The 14,870-nt window shown below is 47.9% G+C and overlaps 1 long non-coding RNA gene across 1 annotated transcript; it reads right to left on the bottom strand.

The window, feature by feature from the left end:
* Positions 1-8,369: 8,369 nt before the first annotated feature.
* Positions 8,370-11,147, bottom strand: LOC135289005 (uncharacterized). Its single transcript, XR_010351802.1, has 2 exons — positions 10,926-11,147; positions 8,370-10,198 (listed from the first exon to the last, which is right to left on the bottom strand). It is a non-coding gene; the product is annotated as an uncharacterized LOC135289005 (long non-coding RNA).
* Positions 11,148-14,870: the final 3,723 nt, after the last annotated feature.

The following is a 14,870-nucleotide window of genomic DNA, read 5'->3' as shown; positions in this document are numbered from 1 at the left end:
GGGCGGTGTGGCGCGGCTCAGCGAGCCTGCTTTCCGTCTGCCGTGTGAGTTGTGCTGTTGGTGAGATACATACCCACTCTCCTCCCCTGCCCCCCTCCCCATTCAATTTCGGCCCTTGCGTGCGGGAAGCTGGGCTCGGTGCTCGCATGGCGCCTGGCAAGGCTCGGCGCCCTCAGGACAGCCTAGCGCCATGGTACCCTTACTGCAAGCTGGAGGGAGAATGATGAATAACTACTGGGTTTTTATAAATACTAATTATTACTGAACCTTTGAAAATTCATTAACCACTTTCTAACTGGGAAAACTGTGCCTGTGAAGCCAAAACCCAGTATTTATTTTCAGACCTATTTTATCTTCAGTTGAATATCTTTTATATTGCACTTATCCCCTAACACATTCACTATCTGTGAGTATCTTTGTTTGTAAGGAGAACAGTGTCCTTCTTACAGCATCCACACCTGCAGAAGTGCTGCTGAGGGAATACTGCATACACACTGAATCCTCCCTGACCTAGACCATCCTACAGAAGGAATAAAAGTCAGTTAAATAGGAACCACTCTGAGTTAGGCTTTAGTGTTGAGAATGGTCTGATGCTTGAACTACTGTGATTGCCAGAGAATTTCCTATGCTAAGGCTTCTTCCAGCACTGACACTACTTGGGTTGAAGGGGCTGTAGTATAGCTGAGGAGCTCAGTTTAAAAAGAATCTCATTTAAATAATTTAGTTTTTTTGTTTGAGGACAACAACTTGTTTTCTTAATCTTAGAAAAAAAAAAAAGACAACCCTTCTTAATCCTAAATTGAACATTTCTATTTTTTACAAAACCTTTTACGTACATGTACATGTTTTCTTGTTTAGCATCCTCACTCGTTTTCAGCCCTCATTCCAAAGTCTCTCAAAGGGTGTAGCTACAGAGGTGGCTAAATCCCCAGTGTAAACAGCAGAGGTGGCTCTTCATTTATCTCCTCCAGGCTTGAGCTGTGATCTGCATTTTCCAAGGCATTATAATCGCTTATCTGTATATGCATAAGTATTGATAGACTCCATGTGGGATTGGGTACCTAAATATTTTTTGGAATTATATATGCCACTGAGTTGTTTGCCAGAAGTAATACAGGAATTATGGAGGGAAAAGGAATTTGGTTTCAGGCCAACTATAGGACTGAACTTTTATCACTTAAAAGAATAGCTATCAGTAGTTTTAAAAAAGACTGAAGCAATGTCTTTTGATGTGCCCATCTTATTTGTTAACTGGAGTGCTTGTGAAACAAATTTGTTAGCTTGGAGCTTCTATAAATGTTTAACATACATCTAATAATAATTCATGGCCCATTTTGGGAGAACTCTAGATATTTTTAGAAGAGAAGAGACTATAGTAGACTGCAGACTGTCTCATCCTCAAGGCCTTTGCTGTGGTGGGTTTTTTTAAGAGGATATGTTTGAATGTGTCTGTTTGAATATCAGGCACTTGGTTTGTAGGTTTAAGTTTTTTTCAGACAACCAAATCTTCCTGCTTTTGTCCAAAGAACACTCCCCTTCCCCAATAGATTTTGTAACTTGGCCTTTAGGTGTTCTTAAAATGCTACTTTATAGATTAGTGTGCAGAATGTTTTTATGGCAATATTCTTTGCTGCTCTCTTGTTGATTGCAATTTTCTGTAGTGTGTCATCTCTACCTGCCTTATAAAAGGTCACTAGGACAATTTGGAGAGTTGAATTTATTTCAGTAAATCATTAAGGACTGACTAAAGGCAGGAGGTCAGAGTTCTCTCAATTCCTCTTTTTGAGGGAAATATATAGGGATAACATTTTTCTATTCTTGGGGCAATGGATCGTTTTAATATTTGTTAGTACCATCCCTGCCATCCTCTGGATCTTCAGAGTAAAAGCTCTAGGGAGCTACGACCAAAGGGTTATACCTGAGAGGCTATAGTGAAAGAAAACTAGAAAGGCTGGGGGAGTTGGGCCTGTTCAGCCTTGAGAAGAGACACCTGAGAGGGAAACTGTTAAGATCTAATTGAGAGATGCCTCTACCTAAATTAAGGTGCAAATCAGACCATATGCTGCAGTCAATAGTATGGATTTTATTTAATAGTAAAATGTGAGGTAGAGGTAGAGAGAAAGAAATAGAGAAGGGAGAAACAAACAGATCAAGCAGGAGATAGTCACCACCCATGTATCTGGCAGTGTCCTGTTGGTCCTTCTTCACCCTGGACTTCTCAGTGGTAAGGGTCTTCAAAACTTTTCATTATTTATACATTTTTGCAAACAAAGGGATTCATGCTCATTGGCTAATTGACTACACAGTTCTCTTATTCTCTTGGTTAAATTATTCCCCTCCCTTGTAATGCTAAGGGTAACAAGGCTGGTGAAGGGTCTAGAACATAAGTACTATGAGGAGTGGCTGGGGGAGATGGGGTTATTTAGCCTGGAGAAAAGGAGGCTCAGGGGAGACCTTATCACTCTCTACAACTACCTGGAAGGAGGTTGTAGCCAGGTGGGGGTTGATCTTTTCTCCCAGGCAACCAGCAACAGAACAAGAAGACACAGTCTTAAGCTGCACCAGGGGAGGTTTAGGCTGGACATTAGGAAAAGTTCTTAAATGAGTGACTGGGCATTGAAATGGGCTGCCCAGAGAGGTGATGGAGTCACCATTCCTGGAGGTGTTTAAGAAAAGACTGGATGGGGCACTTAGTTCCATGGTCTAGTAGACAAGGTAGTGTTAGGTCATGGGTTGGACTCAATGATCTCAAAGGTCTTTTCCAACCTAGTTAATTCTGTGATTCTGTAATTAGTCCTTTCAAGTCTGTGGGTTGTGGTCTACCCCTGCTGGAATTACCTTTTACCCAATCAGAGCTGATTTCAGCACAGTTGCTGAGTTGGCTTTCCTTGTGGATTCTGTGTGTCTATTATCAGTGATAATTATCTCCCCTCACTTAGTTTACTTCCCCCCATGCCTGAGACAACACTTGGATAATAGTACCACCTTTATCTTATCAAGATGGCTTGACTTGCAGTCCAAGTTCCAGGTATCCTTACAGGCATACTGGGGGGGGGGATGGAGGGGGCTTCAGTGGTCACAGTTGAGCAGTTGCTTCTTGTTGCTTCTTTCGGTGGTTGCAGATGAGCAGTTGCTTCTTTACACAGTTTTCCACAATGGGAGTCCTTCTGTGATAACAGACAACTGATCTTTTAGGTCCTTTACAGAACCTCATTAATGTGTATAAATATCTAAAGGGGGGATGCCAAGAGGATGGACCAGGCTCTTCTCAGTAGTGCCAAGCAATAGGACACGAGGCAACAGGCAGAACCTGATGCACAGGAAGTTCCACCTGGATATGAGGAAGAACTTCTTTCCTGTGCAGTGACTGTACACTGGAACAGGTTGCCCAGAGAGGGTGTGGAGTTTCCTTCACTGGAGATATTCAAGAACTGTCTGGACACAATCCTGTGCAATGTGTTCTAGGATGATTCTGCTAGAGCAGGGAAGTTGGACCAGATGACCTACTGTGGTCCCTTCCAACCTGACCCATTCTGTGATTTCTGTGAAAACAAAAAGACTCAAAGGAACTTGCTGTTACATCATGCCTTTTGGAAATGTTCAGTTTTGTTAAAGGATTTGGAGGTAGCTGTAACCACAGCCACTACTTTTTAAGGTATTGGTGAAAATGTCCAGTATAAGACTGAACCCTTCTAAATTGTCAGATTAACCCTTAATTAATTAGCAGTGTTTATTGAATTCTGTAGCTTACCAGTTTCTGGAATATTAGGGAGTTACTGAGATGATGTAGTGAGCACAACTGTATTGATGCCTTTTCCTTGGTCCTAAAATTGAGAGCCAGACACGATTAAGGGATAAAGGGTTTTTTACCTTGGTATTCAATAAGGATCCTTATGGTGCAGCACTTGGCCAAGATGGTGCACACCGAAATGCACACCCCTGATAGATTGCGTATACAACTTTATAGACCTTGTAAATTAGCATATCTAACAGAGATGCCCCAATGAGAGGCTTAAATGAATAGCGTGATATCTCCCCATCCCAAAGAATTGCCCCTGGATGGGCCAAATCTTAGTTTACAGGATGTATTCTAGAGAGGACCTTGGTCTCCAGCTGCGAGGCCTCTAGGATGTTTGGTCTTCTGGCCTAACAGAATACCAGGACTATGCTGAGTTATCAGACTTAAGGAATTACAAGTATGCATGCTAATATTGAGGATACATAAAAGGTATATAAAAGAAAAAGCAAAACATCATCATGGCATCAGTATCTATCTTGCATTTTTGAGATATAATTCCCAGACCTGCTGTTCACAGAAGTGTTTTTAAACATGGCTCATACCTTTATCCATAATCCTCACTCAAGAGCAGCCTGATGAATGTCAAAGGGATTTCACAGGCAGAAGTCAGCAGTCTGGTGTGGAGGCCTGAAATGGCATGTGAACACATTTTTTAAGAGAATTGGCCCAGGAGTGGGGAACTACGGCTCCTTCTGAGAGCCGTCTGTGAGATTATTCCAGTTCCAAACAAATTCTGAACTCATAGAGATTTGACTTGCAGCTATTACTCACATCCCAGAAAAATGCTCCTCAAACTGAGGAGTAAGAAAGAAATGCACAGCCAGTGGAATCAGGGACAGGAGACCTGGGGAGAGTACAGGGATATGGTTCAGAGAGATAGGGATGGGGTCAGGAAAGCCAAGGCAAAGCTGGAACAAGACTTGGCAAGGGATGTGAGGAATAACAAGAAGGGAATCTATAAGTAGAATAATTCTATAAGTAGACTGTTGTCCTGTCAACCCAGGACAACAGGTCAGAAAAGAAAGGGCAAGGAGAGTGTACCTGCCCTGATAAGCGAGAAGGGTGAACTGGTGGAAACTGATATGGAGAAGGTTGAGGTACTCAATGAGTTCTTTGCCTTGGTCTTCACTGGCAGTCAGGCTTTCCACTTCTCTCAAGTCCCTGATCCTCTGGGTGGGTGTGGGGGAAATTAAGTCCCTCCTGTGCATGTAAGTGAAATGCAAGTTTGGAACCACTTGATGATGCTGAATAGACACAAATCTATAGGGCCTGACGAGATGCATCCCAGGGTCCTGAGGAAACTAGCTGATGTTGTTGCCAAGCCACTCTCCATCATATTTGAAAAATCATGGCAATCCAGTGAAGTCCCTGGTGACTGGAGAAAGGGAAACACCACTCCCATTTTTCAGAAGGTGAGAAAGGAAGACTTGGGGAACTACAGACTGGTGAACCTCACCTCTGTGCCTGAGAAGGTTATGGAGCACATCCTCCTAGAAGATATGCTAAGGCATATAAAAGACGATGTGATCCAAGGCAGCCAGTACATCTTTACTAAGGGCAAATCATGCCTGACCAATCTGGTGGCCTTCTGTGGCAGTGGTTGACAAGGGAAGACTGAAAGATGTCAACTGGTCCCACATTACATCCTTACCTCCAAATTGGAGAGACATGGATTTGATGGATAGACTATTCAGTGGATAAGTATTTCGTTGGAGAGACTGTGCTGGTTTTAACACCAGCTGTAAATTAAACTCCAAATAAGCCACACCCCTTCTGGTAAGGGAGTGACAAAAGCAGAGACTATGGGTTAACAATTTACTGAAAGCACAAAGCAATGGAATAAGCCATGCACAGTAGCAATGGCAGTATTGATAGCAAAAGCATGCAAAAACAGAACATGTTTTACCCACAAATAGATGTTCATCACCAGGAAAAAAAACAAGATGGCAGGTGCACCCTGTAGGTTGCATACACGTGGCTTCCCCAGAAAAAGGCAAGGTGGTGACAATTCTTGTATGCTGCTCACGTGGCCATTGAAAATAAAGGCAAGCTGGCAAGGGGGTCTCACGGCTAGCATTTCCTGCACCCCCCAACCAAAAACAATGAAAAAAACAATGACAAAGCCCCTGAAAGCTAGGTCATTTGAGTTGGGTTGTGCTGCCGCTCTGCTGGGCTCAGTTCTGTGCAGGTATCTATGCTGCCATTTCTACTGCCATGCTGGAGGTTGGTCCCACAGGTCGCTGTGACCTTTTTCAACTGCTCCTCTGTGCTCCTTTTGGCTCAGCTGGGCTCCCTTCTGTTCAGCTTGATGGGCTTGGCTGGGCTGTGGTCACCTCTGCTGGTCCTTTCCCTGCAGCAGCCTCTGCATTGGTGCTGTTGGTTGAGCACTACTGTCAGTTCACATTTTCACTGCTTTTCTTTCAGTACCATGTCCTGTAGCCACGTTCTAGAGAAAATGGGAGGGGGACCAGCAGTGACAGCAGGGGGCCAGGTCTGCAGGGGCTGACGCTGACAACTTCCCGTAGGAGATAGAGGGAGGCAAAATTGAGCACTTCCAATGGGGTGCCCAGCTTTTCCTCCTGAAACCACACCCCCCAGTGATGATGCGAGCGATATAGAATAACAACCTGGCCATGCCTACTGTAGTGGGTTGACACTGGCTGGCCAGATGCCAGGCACCCACCAAAGTCACTCACTCCCCTCTGCAGCTGAATAGGGGAGAGAAAAATATGAGTTCATGGGTTGAGATAAGAACTGGGAAAGATCACTCATCAAATACCATCATGGGCAAAACAGGCTCTAATTAGAGATATGAATTGAATTAATTGCTAACAAAATCAGAACAGGATAATGAGAAGTAAAATAAACTCTTAAAATCACCTTCCCCCCGCTCCTACCTTCTTACCATCTCTACCTCCTCCCTCCAGCAGTGCAAGGAGGGAGGGAATGGGGGTTATGATCAGTTCGTCATCTGTTGTTCCTCTCATTGCTCAGGGAGTGTAAGATTGAATCTGGCGGGCTGTTTGGGTCCAATCTGGCTAGCTATGGACCTTAGCCCTTACAATCTTACATAGGACAGAAGCAAAAGACGGAGGCGCTCTTTTCCTCTCGGGAACAAAGTCCTATTTTATTTCCTAGATAGGAGTCACCAGGTGGTCCAGGTGACTTCCCAGGTGAAAAAGAGAGAGATGCCTCATGGCAGGAGACTTTTAAACCCAGGGGAAAGGGAGGTGGAGGAAGAGGACCACAACCAATGGGATACAAGTGAGGAGGGGGCGAGGGGAGGAGTAAACCTGAGACAAACCATCACCACCGGGGCTTTTGGGGGAGGGAAAGACCATGTGATATTAGAGGGGAATCCCATGAGGATACAAACATACTATTCTGTGCAATAATACAGAACCCAGTGCAAAACAACGAAATAAAGTATTTAGTGCAATACAACAAGGGAGAACAGTTGTTCCCCTGCTCCATTGTGGGGGTGCCTTCCATGGGAGACAGTTCTCTGCAAACTTCTCTGACACGAGTCCATCTCATGAGCAACAGTCCTCCCCAAACTGCTGTAGAGTGGGTCATTCTTCTACGGGGTGCAGTCCTTCAAGTACAGGCTGCTCCAGCAGGGACTTCTCTCTCCATGGGTCTCCCATGAGGTCACAGCCTCCTCCCAGGCATGCACCTGCTCCAGTGTGGGTTTCCTCCATGGGCTTCAGGTTGATCTCTGCATCCCCATGGATCTCCATGGGCTGCAGGGGGACAGCCTGCTTCACCATGGTCAGCACCACAGCCTGCAGGGGAATCTCAGCTCCAGCACCTGGAGGACCTCTGCCCCCTCCTTCTGCACTGACCTTGGTGTCTGCATAGTTGTTTCTCTCACATATTCTCACCCTGCTCTTCTCAGGCCACAATTACAATCGTGCAATAATTTTTTTTCTATGTTCTTAAATATGTTATCACAGAGGTGTTACCACTATTTCTAATTGGCCCAGCCTTGACCAGCAGCATATCCATTTTTGGAGCTGCCAGGGATTGGCTTTGTCAGATATGGAGGAAACTTCTAGCAGCTTCCCACAGAAGCCACTCCTGTAGCTCCCCCCCACTACCAAAACCAGGCCATGCAAACCCAATACACCCACACAACACTAAGCTCTGCCCCCTCTCTGCAACCAGGACATGGATGCAGCCAGAGAGCTGTGGTCAATGTCTCTGTGTCCAGGTGGAGGCCAGTGATGAGTGGTGTCCCTCAGGGCTCTGTCATGGGTCTGATGTTTTTAAATATCTTTATCGCTGATGTCAATAGTGAGATTAAGTGCACCCTCAGCAAGTTTGCAGATGACACAAAGTTGAATGGTGCAGTTGACAGAACAGAAGGACGGGATGCCTGCCGAGCTGCTGTCCGAGGTTTTTTCTCTACTCCCCCGAGCAGGGGAGGAGTCTGCACCGGCTGAGCTGTGGCACAGCAGCTGACAGCCGGGGGGGGCACTGCCCAGATGCGCCGGGGGCGTCCGGGGAGCGCCTCAGCAGGAGGCAGCAGTGATCAGCAAGAAGGCGAAGTAGAAAAGAGGGACTCGTCTCAGGGGCAAAGTCCAGAGTTTTAATGTCTCCAGGGGAAGCCAGCCGAGTCGGGACCACGAGGTGGGGGTACAGCCGATTATAAAGGGGGCGGAACATACAACACTTCAACCAATGAGGGAGAACTTGGGAGGGAACAAACTCGTGACAAACATGCCGGCTAGCCAATAGGGAATGTGACAGGGAGGGACCCTTGTTCCCGATCCAATCACCCACCGAGGAGGGGAGAACTTTCTGGAAAGAGGGCAGGGGACAGTGTGTGATGGACAGGAACTCAGGGAGGGATTGACAGAGGGTAACCAGGGGAACAGGGGTGGAGACAAAAAACTGACACTCTCAAAAGGAGGGGTTGCCAGGGGAGGAGGGGGGGGGGGAACCCTAGGACCAAACCATTATAACTTTAGGGGGAAACAGAACAAACCAAATGAACCCTGAACCACAACATCTCCCTCTTTTTTGTTTAAAATAAAAATAAAACTGAAATTATTCTTAAACTGGCGTAGTAACTGAAAACCATAGGGAGGATTGAGGGGCTTGCTCCCAATGCATTTTCTCACAGGAAGGTTCTTCAGGGATGGGAGCAGGGTCAGTAGGAGCCTCAACATGGTTGATTTGGGGGGTTGTGGCAAACAAAATTCTGGTCAGTAACTTATAGATAATGCAGAAACCAAAAATTAAACAGAGTCAAATTAAGATAATAACTAAAACGGTACGAATGATGGAGCCCACCCAGCCTGTCACTCCCATTTTGGATAGCAAGTCCGCCAACCAGTCCGAGGTCTGTTGTCGGATGTTGTCGACGTCCTCGGACATCTGGCGGATGGTGCGTCTGGCGTCCTCGGCTCGTGACGACAGGTTCATGCAGCAGAGCCCCTCGAACTCCTCACAGTGATGGTTGTGAAGTAACAAAAGGAAATCGATTGCCGCCCTATTTTGGAGGGTTGCTTTCCTCGTTGTTTCTTCGTCAGCTAGGAGGTCCGCTAGGGCAGTTGAGGTCAAATTGGCTTGCTTCGCCACCCAGCACTCGAGGTGTCCCAATTCTCCTAGTGCCTTTGCTGCGGCCACCCACGGCCAAAACACCGAAACCGCAATGTTTTTGGGTTTAGACCAATGTACAATTTCAGCGTCACACTCTGAGTCAAATTTGCGGGTCTCTTTTAATTCGGGCCGAATTCTGTGTGACATTTTTATTTTTCCAATCTAAAATTTGGGTGTAGTTGGGGGTAAGCAGCGTCAACCGCCCGAAAGTGCAGGGCCCTCCGGACAAATGAGAGGGAATGCCAGCCCACGCTCGGTCCCCGCACATCAGGAACACGCCCTTAGGGAGGATTCGGGGTTGCCCATAGAATGTGGATGGAGCTCTGATTGCTGCAACATGGTCACACCAGTTGGCGGCAATGTACTTCTTGTTTCCCTGGCGGACCTCTTGAAATGGGCTCTCCCCAGGGTAGGGAATGAACTGAAAGCATAGGGAGGCGCGGGCGGAGCCGAGCAGATCGAATTGTGTGGGTTCTTCAGGGGCGTGTTGGAGTACTGTAAGGACCGCACGCCACAAGATTCTAGGTTCGGGACGGGGATCAGGCGCATATTGGGGGAGTAAGGATTTTAGGGTGGGGAAAAAGGGAGAGGGAAAATCATCAACCCCGAATGGGATTCCCACGAGGCAAGTCGAGAGGGGGTCTGCTGCAGAGGTCGTGGACAGACACAGGTGGTCTTGTCCCATTGCCTGAGCCAAGGTTCGCCAGACGTTTGCCTTCGGTTGGGGAACGATCCACGTGTCAGCTGGGTGGGTCATCAACAGAAGTTGCATTAGGATGAGGGAGAGTCCAACTGAAATAAACGGAGAAAATAAGTTAACAAAGAAGGCTCTGGTGAGAGAGGTTCGGTCTGGGGGGGGCCGGACAGCGGGACCTCTTTTCTTTTCCGTCACCACGCTGCCTCTTCCACCTGTGTAGTAGTGCCGATGTTGTGGGCTTTTCCCAGAAGGTAGGGCTTCACCCATTTTGAAGGTACCCACTTTAACCCTGTGGGGGTGGACACGCAAGCGTATCCATGACCCCATTTTACTAGGTCAAAGGGGCCTTCCACCTTCCAGGTTTCCGGATCTTTTACTAACACAGGGGATTTCGCCCTCAGCTGCATGTCTTTGTACGTGTTAAAGTGCTTTGTGATGGGCGGGTTCAGGCACTCAAAACTGCAATTGAGAAAGTTGATGGTAAACAGAGCCCTGGTTAACCGGATCTGAGGGGACTCCACCTTCATAGCCCCTTTTTGATGTTCTAAAGTCCTTTTGAGGCTCTGGTGGGCCCGCTCCACCACTGCTTGTCCTGTGGGAGAGTAAGGGATGCCTGTTTTGTGGCTTACCCCCCACTCCTGCAGGAAGCTCCGGAATTCCCTGGAAGTATACCCTGGCCCGTTGTCAGTTTTGATCACCTTGGGGATGCCCAGCACAGAGAAGGCATGCAACAGATGCCTTTTGACATCTGCAGTCTTCTCCCCTGTGTGGGCGGAGGCGTAGACGGCCCCAGAAAAGGTGTCCACAGAGACATGCACAAACCTGAACTTGCCAAACTCTGGGATATGTGTGATGTCCATCTGCCAGATTTCACAACTTTTAAGTCCCCGCGGGTTGGTGCCAGCGGCTATGGCTGGTAATTGAAAAGCCTGGCACTGTGGGCATGTGGCCACAATCGCTCTCGCTTGGTCCCTTGACAGTTGGAATTGACGGACCAGGCCAGGAGCATTCTGATGGAATCGTTGGTGGCTGAGCTTTGCCTGTTGAAAGGCATCTGGGAGTGGGGCCATCTCAACTGGGGCGGCTAGGGCATCGGCACGCCAGTTGCCCTCCGCAATGAACCCCGGTAGGTCGGTGTGTGACCTTACATGCATCACATAAAAGGGTTGCTCTCGGTGGGAGACAAGATCTATTAGTCTCGAGAGCAAATTGAACAGAGCCACGTTGGAGACTTCTTGAAGAATTGCGCTCTCTGCTCTAGAAACGACACCGGCAACATATGCAGAGTCAGTCACTAAATTGAATGGTTGAGAAAACCTTTCAAAAACTCTGACAACTGCGGCCAACTCGGCAATTTGAGGTGAGCCCTCAACCTTTACAATATCTGTCTCCCACTGCCGAGTTTGAGGATCCCGCCAAGTCACCACGGACTTGTGGGATGCTCCGGACGCGTCTGTGAAAACAGTCAGAGCTTTCAAAGGCTTCCGACTCTGAATGGTTTTAAGTGAAATCTTAAATGCCATTTCTGAATTAAACAATTTGTGGGCTGGTTTGTGAATAGAAATTTGTCCGGTGAACGAATCTAACGCAAATTGAAGAACCTCATTCTCCAAGAGTAAATGCTCCAACATGGCCTTTGTTAGTTGGCCCGAGTTCAAATTGATAGGAATGTGAATGCATGTAAAATCAACTCCAGCCAGTTCCCGGATCCGGAGGCGAGCCTTCCGGATCAACTCAGCTACCAACTCTTGTGGCCGTGTCATCCTCTTGGACCTATGATGGCTGAGGAAAACCCACTCTATAATTAAGAGAGGGTCCCTCGAACCTTGGTCCTTAGATGTTTTTGTGGATGACTCCCACTGGAAAATCAACCCATGCAGGTGTGGCAGCTTTCCCAGGATGATATAACTGAATGGCAAGTCCGGATTGTAACGGTGTGCCTGCCTCTGTGACAAGATGCTTTGCACCTTTTCCAAGGCTGTGGCGGCTTCCTGGGTAAGGGTCCTGGGAGAACTAAGCTCCTCTCCCCCTTTCAAAAGATTGAAAAGGGGGGCTAGGTCTTCCGTAGGAATACCCAGCCAAGGTCTCACCCAGTTCAAAGACCCACACAGCTGGTGGACATCGGCCAAAGTTTTAATTTGGGCGTTAAAAGCCAATTTTTGCGGAACAATGGTCCGCTTCGTAATTTCCAGGCCAAGGTATTTCCAGGGTGGCATCCTTTGAATTTTTTCTTCCTGGAGCTCAAACCCTGCAGAAGTTAATGCTTCAATTGTCAGGACAAGCGCGTGGGTAAGTGCGCTGTCGTTAGGTGCACACACCAAGATATTGTCAATGTAATGTAATATGATAGAATCTTTTGCTGCCTCTCGAACAGGGGACAGCAAGGAAGAGATGTACCACTGGCAGATCACAGGCCTATTTTTCATTCCCTGAGGAAGGACCTGCCAATGATACCTCTTCCTTGGGGCTTCTCGGTTGATGGTGGGAACCGAGAAGGCAAAGCGCGGGGCATCGTCAGGGTGTAAGGGAATTTGAAAAAAGCAATGCTTTATGTCTAGTACGGCTAATTTCCAATTTTGGGGGAGCATGGTTGGGGACGGCATCCCTGGTTGGAGAGTGCCCATGTCTTCAATAATATTGTTAATTTGGTGAAGGTCGTGCAAGAGCTGCCATTTGTCCTTGTTGGGTTTCTTAATGACAAAGACAGGGGAGTTCCACAGTGACGTGGACTCCACGATGTTACCCTTATCTAGCTGCTCCTGTACGAGCTCCGTGAGTGCCTTCAACTTCTGTTTGTTGAGCGGCCACTGCTCTACCCAGATAGGTGAATTTGATTTCCAAGTCAATTTTTGGGTAGGGCACTCCTCAGTGGCCGCTACTGAAAAAGCTGAGGAACCTTAGGTAAGTTAATTGTGGCATTCCATTGGGCCAAAACATCTCTCCCCCACAGGGGTTCCGTATAATCCAAAACGAATGGGTGAACAGAAGCCAATTGCCCATCCGGCCCCGTAATTTGTACCACGCTCTTTGATTGTCGGGCTAATTGAATGCCCCCTATACCCTGAACTCGTCCAGCGGCGTTTTGCAATTCCCATTGTGACAGCCATTCCCTAGCGGGAATGATCGTCACATCTGCCCCTGTGTCCAGCATTCTGTTCACCCTGGTGGTTTGGCCATCCCTGCTCACGGTGCATGTCAAACGTGGTTTTTCGTGCCCTACCATCTGTGACCAATTAATGTTATAAGTTGGTAAAGTGCCATGCGGAGGTAGGGGTCTCTCACATTCATAAAGTTCAGAGAGAGACACAGGAATGGCTTGGGCGATCACCTGGCCTTTGGCCAGGGAGACCGGTGGGTGAACGCAGAAAAGCCCAATGGCAAAGTTGTGAATGCTGGACGGCAACAACCCCGGAATGATAGTGATTTCTGGGGGTGTGAACTTGGTGTCTCCTACGACAACACACTTACTTTGGATCCGGTACCAAGTACCTTGTGCCTGAGGTGCTACCATCACGAGGTGGCACTGAAAGTTCGTGATGTTAAGGTCCTCAACCAGGTGCAACCTGAAGGGCGAAACCAAACAAGAGGTTGTTAGCGATGGAAAAGTTAAGGTTGATTGTGAAGTCAAGTCCGGTTTAGATAGTTGTGAAATCGGGTGGGCAGACTGGGATCCCCTCCCCAAATCCCCCTTTTTTGGTGGTATGTCACCCACCCTATTTTTGTCATCACGCAGGGAGGGGCTGCGCTCATGTTTTAGTTTTTTGGATTTTTCTGGAGTCCCTCCTGGGATGCCGCCTGCTTTCTTCGGAACTCATAGAACTGAGCCCGAAGCGGACAGTCCGGCATCCAATGGTTCAAGTTTCCGCACAGGTGGCATTGTCCGTGAGGTGGAGGTCTTCCCTGGGTGGGAGTACGCTGGGGCTGTGCAGGCATCACATCTGCAAAGGCAAGTGAGTCTGCAAAAGACACTCGGCGGGACGGTGGTTTCCTTCTGGCGTCTTCCTTGGTGATAACCGGAACCTTCCTCTGACATACTTCAATCATGGATTGAATTGTCAGAGGAGGGTCCAACGGGAGGCTGAGAATGGCTGCTTTGCAGGCGGTGTTTGCATTCGCAGCAGCCATCTCTAGCAGCACCTCGGGTCGAGCACCCTCGCTTTGGACCTGTTGATCGATGGCCCTGTGGAGACGCTCGACAAATATTATAAAAGGTTCCTCACCACACTGGATAATCTTAGAAAATGTTATAGTGGATGTTACTGTTTTTAAAGAAAGGAAAGCCTTCTCTGCCACCTTAGCACTTTCCCGAAGCGCAGCGCGGGGTATGTCCCTGTCTTGAATCGCCCCATCAGCCCAATTCCCAAGTCCAAGCAGGTGTTCTGTGCAGATTGCTTCACCACCAACTATTGTGCTGGTCTTGGTATCCGCCCATAAATCTGGGAGGATGTCCCTGACCCCCTTTTTCCATGCCTCCTCCCATACCAGAAACTCGGTCGGGTTGAGGAGGCATGAAAAAAGCGTCCGCAAATTGGCAGGAACAACATTAGTTTCTAATAAAGAGGCCCGAAGGAGTCCCCAGAAATATTCACTCTCCCGGGAGAACTCCTTTTGAGCCTTGCACAGCTCCTTGATGGTGGAGTGGGGGAATGGGGACCACTGTGCCTTAACAGGTCCCTCTCCCTCCCACTGGTATGTGACAGGGGCTGCAGTGATCACTGGTGCAAGCCCTGTGTTCCGGTTCTCCAACCCTGCCCCCTCCCCGGGAAC

The sequence above is a fragment of the Passer domesticus genome, chromosome W (assembly GCF_036417665.1).
Source record: "Passer domesticus isolate bPasDom1 chromosome W, bPasDom1.hap1, whole genome shotgun sequence".
Taxonomy (NCBI): domain Eukaryota; kingdom Metazoa; phylum Chordata; class Aves; order Passeriformes; family Passeridae; genus Passer; species Passer domesticus.
The sequence above is the reverse complement of the archived record's forward strand: the minus strand, read 5'-3'. Positions and strand labels throughout refer to the sequence as shown.